The sequence below is a fragment of the Sycon ciliatum genome, chromosome 1, assembly GCF_964019385.1.
Source record: "Sycon ciliatum chromosome 1, ocSycCili1.1, whole genome shotgun sequence".
Taxonomy (NCBI): Eukaryota; Metazoa; Porifera; class Calcarea; order Leucosolenida; family Sycettidae; genus Sycon; species Sycon ciliatum.
The window spans coordinates 67,990,145-67,998,269 of NC_088643.1; positions in this window are offsets into that span (position 1 = coordinate 67,990,145).

Genomic DNA, 8,125 nt, shown 5'->3' on the forward strand with positions numbered 1-8,125 from the left:
GGAATATTCTGTGCATTCGTCTATACCATGCAGATCCATATCCACTGTGCCGTAGACAGTCGGCGCCAGTACTTGTCCAGCTTCTTCACTTACACTGAACTGGTGTGGATGTTGACGGTGCTCCTCAGCTGGGTGTTCTTCTGTTTGGCTTCCCACGTGCAGGGCTGTGCGTTCGACTTATTCATCCAGCCGCCATTCCCGTCTGCCACTGATGCACTGGGCAGCGCTCGCACTGGAATCTCTGTCCGCCTGGAGACGCAAAGCCTCGCATACTACTGGGCGCAGGCCAGGAACTTGCTCGGGTTTGCACTGTTCCTTCACCTCTTCAACTTTCTCAAGTTCCTCGTCAAGTTCAAGTCACTCGGCACTTTGATTCGAACTCTTAGCCTCGCAGCTCCAGAACTACTCTCCTTCTCGGTCTCTTTCTCTGTGATCTTCATGGCATTCGTCACCATGTTCTTCATCCTGTTCAGTGTGGATGCTGTGGAGTTCATGAGCTATGAGCGCAGCACAATATCCCTATGGCTTGGTATGCTAGGAGAGCTGGAAGTGACCAGTGCACTGTGGAAGAACAAGTCCTGGTCAATACCTATGATTATCTTGTTCACGTTCATCTCGGTGTTTGTTCTACTCACCTTGATCGTGGCCATTGTCAGCAATGCTCACGAACGCACGCAGAAGGTAGCCGAAAGTGACATTCTGAAAGAAGGCAGACTATTCGATGCTGTTTATCAAGTTCTTTCCAAGCGCGGACGGCAGCCCAGGGTACACCCAGCCAAAGGAATGAGCACAGGGAAAACTGACATGACCAAACTTGCGCCGTTCCGTGATCCTATTCGGCAGTGGCTGGCGCGAGCAAGACAGCACATTGCTCTGCACCCAACACAACCAGACAGCAACCCACAACCACCGCTGGCTGTTATGAACGGCGGCCCGGTCATGAATGGTGGTGTTCGGCGAACCATGCCTTTGGACAAAGACAGCCAGGCTGAGTCTCATGTTTAGGGCACGGGCGTAACTGTGTAACGTACTGAGAACTTGCATTTGGACTGGAATTGATTGTGGTGCAGGGTGTTGAGCCTTGATAAATAACTTATTCAAACTTCCTGGCATCGTAAATAGTCGGTGCATGTTTAACGCTAATTTCAGCCAATATCATGCCTTCATTCTAGACAAATGCACGTAATACCGTGTACCGCGATATTCACTAGACTTCATTGAGCTCCGTTCAGCCAGTTACCATGGTCACTCTGAGCTCTGCTGATAGTGATACGCCGCTGGAGCTGGTGTACCATGCCTAGTCCTGTATCTATGCCCCGCTAGTTCCATGCACTTAATTCCTATACTATGGCCTCTTGCCTTGACATGGCTGCAGTCGTATCGCACTCCTGCAGTTTCAGATCACAGCAGTCACAGGCTGTTGGTGCATAATGCTGTAACACTAACAGGCAGCTCCCAGGGCAATGGTTACTGTAATCGGCCTATCATCATCAAACTATAAATCATATAAATAGTAAAAAAAAAAAAAAAAACATGTGCCAGGTATATACCCACCAACCATCCCGTGATTCGGAACTCATGCAGCACCTGTTCAGTCTGTGGTAAGCTGACCTGACACATCAAGCACGATACTGCTGCCAAAACTGGCTAAGTTTAAGTTGACTTGTAGAGATGATACAGGCCACAGCTTGGCACAATGGCAAAGTCTTTGGAGATGTACCAGTACTCACCGCTTTGGAGGGTGCAGTGACTTCTAAAGATTGTACGATCACAATGCTCAATCGCTGGAATCCCCCTGAGATTGCTCCAGTGGTCCTACCAGAAATACCTGTACACCGCTGACTGTGACATGGCACAATAGTCATTATCAGATTGGATGTGTCGACAGGCATGCTTGCTGTGCAAGCAAATTAGTTGTACGGTACGTAGGTCTTATAGACTCCACAGTAGATCTACAATCTATACTAGTTATTACTAGCCCAGTTGACTGTTTCGTGCTGCACGGATTCCTCGCAGCTTGCTAAAAATCTGTCGCTCTTTTCATCTAATCCCTGCTGACTCGGTCGTCACTTTTATTGGATGAACTCCGGAGTGTGATGAAATTAGAAACGGAGACTTCGAGATCAGACTTAGACTAGTACACCTGACGTAGAGAGGATAGCCAGAAGCACGTGAATGACGAGGACGCCATGTCGTCTGCATCTCTGAATGGAAGTACATGCAGTTCCTCCGAAGGCCTCACGGGCAAAACAGAACAATTCGAAACAGTTGAAGATGGTAGTCATAGAGGAAACGCTAAAACACAGCCGCGCAGTGGCTGGCGGAAGCATACTAGCATCTACAGATGGATCGCGACACGAACATTCGTCGTAGCTATATTTGTACCGTTGCTGTGCGCCGGTATTGGTGCAATAGTTGATCGGATTCTCTTTGGACCGGCATCTCTGGGAAACACCACCCATTTCAACACTCGACACATGGCCTACTCTGGACTGCTGGCTGCACCGTTTGTGCTAGTGCGATTAGCTATTGGATCGGGACTGAATCGTCGCCTAACACGCTACCTAACTGCCGCCGATTTCGTCATCTACATCGTGCAAACAGTTGGCATGGCGGTGGCTTTCTCCCACGCTATGCTTGCTGGTCCGGATGTGTACAATGCGTTCGCACATGCCCGTTCTGTGTATACTGTCAATGGGCTGTATGAGAAGATCCAAACTGAACAAGACGTCTATACGTGGCTAAATCAACTCACGGGTAACATCTTCGACGAGTCTTTTCCCAACAACAAAGGATCTCGCCTGATCCAGCATGGCAGCAGGCTGTATCAACAAGGATCGCTCCGACTGCGTCAGTATCGTGTCAAACCCGTCCAATGCCCAGACGCAGCGAAGTCGTTGGGGTTAGTAGCTGGTCACACTTGTTACCCAAAGTTTCATGATGGTGAAGAGGACAGATCGCCGTTTACTTCTATGAATTTCACGTACAATGACGAGCCCTACAAGACATTCACCGGTGACACGGTATTCAGCCATGACTTCGGCCTCTATGCAGGCACGCAGTGGTATACATACGCATCATTCTGGCAGCTGTTTCCGAATGACGTTACCTCCGCAGATGCTCAGGGCCAGCTGAGAGCTATGCAGTCAGTCGGCTGGATCGACTGGCAGACGCGACTCATTGCCATCGACGTGCCACTGTTTGCTCCCGATCTCAGCCCTGTGATTTGGGGTGTTGTGAACATGGCTGTTGAGGTTACGCCGACCGGTAGATTTGTGCCGACCGGCTTTGATGTGACTTACAGCTACATGCCACTCACAACGTCCGAGTTCTATATACAGCAGCTAGACCAGCCTTCAGAAGAAATAGGCCTAAACCACTGGTCGAAGGGCATTTACGAAGCATACACTTACTTCCCAAACACCACTAGTTTCAAGGACGCAAATCGCTATCTTGCAGAATACAGGGCAAGTAATCCTAAATTATTTGAGTCCCCCTGTTTTGTTCTCGTTGACAATATCTTTCTGATCCCGTTCTACTACGGAATGTTCTCCGCCGCCCTCTACACCGTGCAGATACACATGTCGGTGTTGCGTGCTAGCTGGCGCGCATACCTCAAACGCGTCTTCACCTTCACAGAACTCTTGTGGGTGGCGGTACTGATTCTGAGCCTGGCATTTCGCTGGACAGCAATCGACAAGCAACAGTGTGGTGGAAGCCAGCACATCCAGGAGCCTTTCATCACTGCTACGACCAGAGAAGCGGAGATCAGGACGGGAGTTGCCACACTCTTAGAGCTCCAAGCACAGGCAACGTTTTGGTCTCAGGCGCGGAACTTCATGGGATTCGCCTTCTTCCTTCATCTCTTCAACTTTCTCAAGTTCCTGGTCAAGTTCAAATCCCTGGGAACACTTGTACGCACACTCAGCGCCGCTGCGTCGGATCTACTCTCATTCTCCATTTCGTTTATCGTCATCTTCCTGGCGTTTGTGACAATGCACTTTGTCCTCTTCAGTGTCGACGTGGAGCAGTATTCCAGTTTCCTTCGCAGTATCAGTTCCTTATGGCTTGGCATGTTGGGAGAGCTGGAAGTCACTGATGCGCTGTGGAGACGGCATCAATGGGCACTTCCAATGATGATTCTGTTTACCTTCATCTCTGTGTTTGTTCTGCTTACACTGATTGTGGCCATCATCAGCAATGCACACGATCACACAAAGACTCTGGAGGAGGAAAAGCTTGTACGCGAGCAATTCCTCCTGCGAGATGCACTGGCTTCGCTGGAGCAAAGGATCCGCCCATCCACGAAGCGGCGTGTTGCTCCTGCCGGCAAACTCCATGGCAGCACACATGGCAAAGGACTGTCCGCCGCCGGCCCTTTCTCTAGTAACATCCGGCGGCGTCTGGGCCACTGGCAAAGGCTATCTGCTGGCCATCAGATGCAGGATGACTCTACTGGTGATGCACCCGGCAGGACATCACCAGGACATGTACTGGCTCCATCACAAGCCATCTCCAGCCGCTCACACTCGTCCAAGGTATACGGCCGCCAGAACAGTGCGGAGAATCAGATCGCACAGCCCCGGCCAACCACAGAAACTGAAGATGAGCTTGAGATGGAGAATCGCATTGCATAGCGCCTTCCAACAGCACAGATTGAGGGCGACCTGGATCCGGATATCCCAAGTACACGCTACTCCTCGGCAACAGGCGCTGAGCATGAGATTGACGATCGGGTGTAGGATCCAGTGTCGCCATTCATCATGTCATGATTGTATGCCGCAGGTAACCTTATATCAACTGCCTGCCGGCTGATCCAGGTCAACCCAGTATGGCCGATAAAATAGAATAAAAATGCTTTCATAAAGAGTGAAACATGCTGTGTGCATGTTGTCGATATTATCTGATCCGTATGATCTAACGCTCAACAGGCAAAAGAAGACCAGAACACATTCAGATTTTCAATGACATCCCTCCGCTCTGCTGCATCTACTTTATACCTAACTTTAATTGAAGGAACAATAATTATTATGAAATCGCTACCAAAACTGCCAGCAGATGTTAACCCAATGAATCGAGTGAGGTGGGCGGTCAGCTATTATAAGTAAAACTACACCTCATGTATTTTCCTTGTGAAATACATGACGTGTAGTTTTACTTATCGTATTTGTACTAAGTGTTTGTACTAAGTACGCAACTCACTCTATGCAGTGTGCTAATATCCTTTTTACCTCCACGAAAACTGTTTAACTACATTTTCTGTCCGCAGACTGAGGCCTCGTTTACACGACAACGATTGAAAACGTTTTTGTCAAAAACGTTTTCAAAAGAATACGCTTCCACAGATTTTGATAAGAGCGTTTACACGACAACGCTGAAAAACGTTTCAAAAACGTTTCAAACGAAAAACGGCTTTTAAAAATTTGTTTTTCAATCGTTTTCATTCCGTTTCGTTCTCGTGTAAACGGCAAAAATGTTTTACTAGTACGAGCCTTGTACTCAAAACATGCCGCCGCCAGCCTGCGCTAGGCCAACTTATTGCACGTGACCATTGCGCGCCGAAAAACATGTTGCAGTGTACACGATTATCATTTTCGTGTAAACAGCAAAAACGTTTTTCAATCGTTGTCGTGTAAACGAGGCCTGAGTAACTGAATTTTAATGAGAATCATCATGATACGGACGAACGATGAAGGGAAACGCTAAGAATACTTCGAACTAGTTTTCGTACAACTCCCATCAGGAAGTTACATTGTACAGTTGCGTGTCCGTTATCCAGCACCATCACCATCGGGACCGGACGCTGTTGGATAAAGTAATGGGTATTCTGGATAACTGAAGCTGCATAGCCATCTTGCGTTCGCACATTAAAGGACTCTGGACGGCGTGGAGCATGATTTTGGCTGTATTCTTGATGCTCTGTTACTGGTATTATCCAGAGATGGTCGCCGTGCTCATTTATACAGACTGACTCAGTGTATGTAACGTCGCATCAAGGCAACGCTCATAGTGCTTACTGCCCACATTAACTTGAATTAGGACTGTGGTTTAGTGCAAATACCTGTATACAGTTTAATAAGAGCTGTCAGTGACTCAGTGCGTTTGTTTGGATAACCGACTTGCCGGATAACGGACCGCCGGATAAGCAACATTGAACTTTATTTCTAAACAAATACCAGTATGCGACAAAGGAACTTTTAGTACTTATTAGTAGCAGTGGGTAGGCTTTCTGCAGCTTCATTCATAGGAAGTACATGACTGTACATGTACTGAGCTTATTAGAGCAGACCCGCTCTTTACCATTCACTCTGCAAAGCATGGACAATTACAGTAAAACCTGTCAAGGCGACCACCTGTCCTAGAAAACCACCGCAACCAGGACCAAGAGAAGCTATTTCCAGTCAAATGACCCTGGATAAGGAGACCACTTGGTATCAGAGACCACATTTTGAAGGTGCCATGAACGGTCGTCTTAGACAGATTTCACTGTATGTATTTTTATAGTATCAAACTCGTTTCTACCGTCTACGAATTCTTACGTTTCGGCAAAATTGCCCTCATCAGGCTTGCAATGGTATGCCAGCTTGCAAAGGAGTAATTGTAATAGGGCTTAAATGGTACATGTACAGCTCTTTGCACTATCTATACCGTGCCGAACATGCACAGTCCTGTTGGGAGTCCTAGAATGGAAGGAACTGTGTGTAATCAACGTGCCCTACAGATACCGGTATACAACTTATGATTATGTAAGGTGTGTGTATGTAAGGTGTGTGTATGTAAGGTGTGTGTATGTAAGGTGTGTGTATGTAAGGTGTGTGTATGTAAGGTGTGTGTATGTAAGGTGTGTGTATGTAAGGTGTGTGTATGTAAGGTGTGTGTATGTAAGGTGTGTGTATGTAAGGTGTGTGTATGTAAGGTGTGTGTATGTAAGGTGTGTGTATGTAAGGTGTGTGTATGTAAGGTGTGTGTATGTAAGGTGTGTGTATGTAAGGTGTGTGTATGTAAGGTGTGTGTATGTAAGGTGTGTGTATGTAAGGTGTGTGTATGTAAGGTGTGTGTATGTAAGGTGTGTGTATGTAAGGTGTGTGTATGTAAGGTGTGTGTATGTAAGGTGTGTGTATGTAAGGTGTGTGTATGTAAGGTGTGTGTATGTAAGGTGTGTGTATGTAAGGTGTGTGTATGTAAGGTGTGTGTATGTAAGGTGTGTGTATGTAAGGTGTGTGTATGTAAGGTGTGTGTATGTAAGGTGTGTGTATGTAAGGTGTGTGTATGTAAGGTGTGTGTATGTAAGGTGTGTGTATGTAAGGTGTGTGTATGTAAGGTGTGTGTATGTAAGGTGTGTGTATGTAAGGTGTGTGTATGTAAGGGCGCATTCGAATTGCCCCCGTCCCTGCATACAAAGATCACACGCCAGGCTGGGAATTTGGCCAATATTGCTCATCGTCACAGCACCCCAACCCCTGCTCGCACCGTTCTCTCCACTCAGGTTCCTCAACGCATACGCCAGGACAAGACCACTTGGCAACAGTTAGCCCAGGAGACTTTGCCTACTCAGCAACTTCTCCCGCTGCCTTCGCGACCACCGCCATATAGCCATATGCGCCATGGGCAAAGGTGGAGAACTTAACGATCCACATCACTGACTGCAGCAGAGATGATCCCCCGCATGTCCGGTTGTCTGCAGCCCTGGAGTGCCTGGACAAGGTTTCCTCTCTTTGTGCTCAATCTCAGTCATATGAAGTCTGGACAGATGGTAGTGTCACTGATGAGGGTACAGGAGGAAGTGGCTATCTTGTCATCAAAGTCACTGATGGCCAACGCTTTGAAGTGTGCAGTGGAAGCGATCCTGCAGGCGTGGTAGCAACTTCCTTCACCGCCGAGGTAACTGCAGCAGTGGCCGGTCTCTCTGCGGCAGGAGATCTACTTACGGTTGGCCTCACCAACACAGATGATCAACCCTCGCTGCCCTCATCCTCGTTACGGACAGTCGTTCGTTGACTGATTCTGTTGCCGGCGATCCGTACCGTATGAGCCCAGATACGATTCCTGTGTTTGAGGCTATCAAGAGCATTAGCCAGCTTGTTACCAGCATCCACCTTGTCTGGGTTAGCAGTCACTGTGGCTT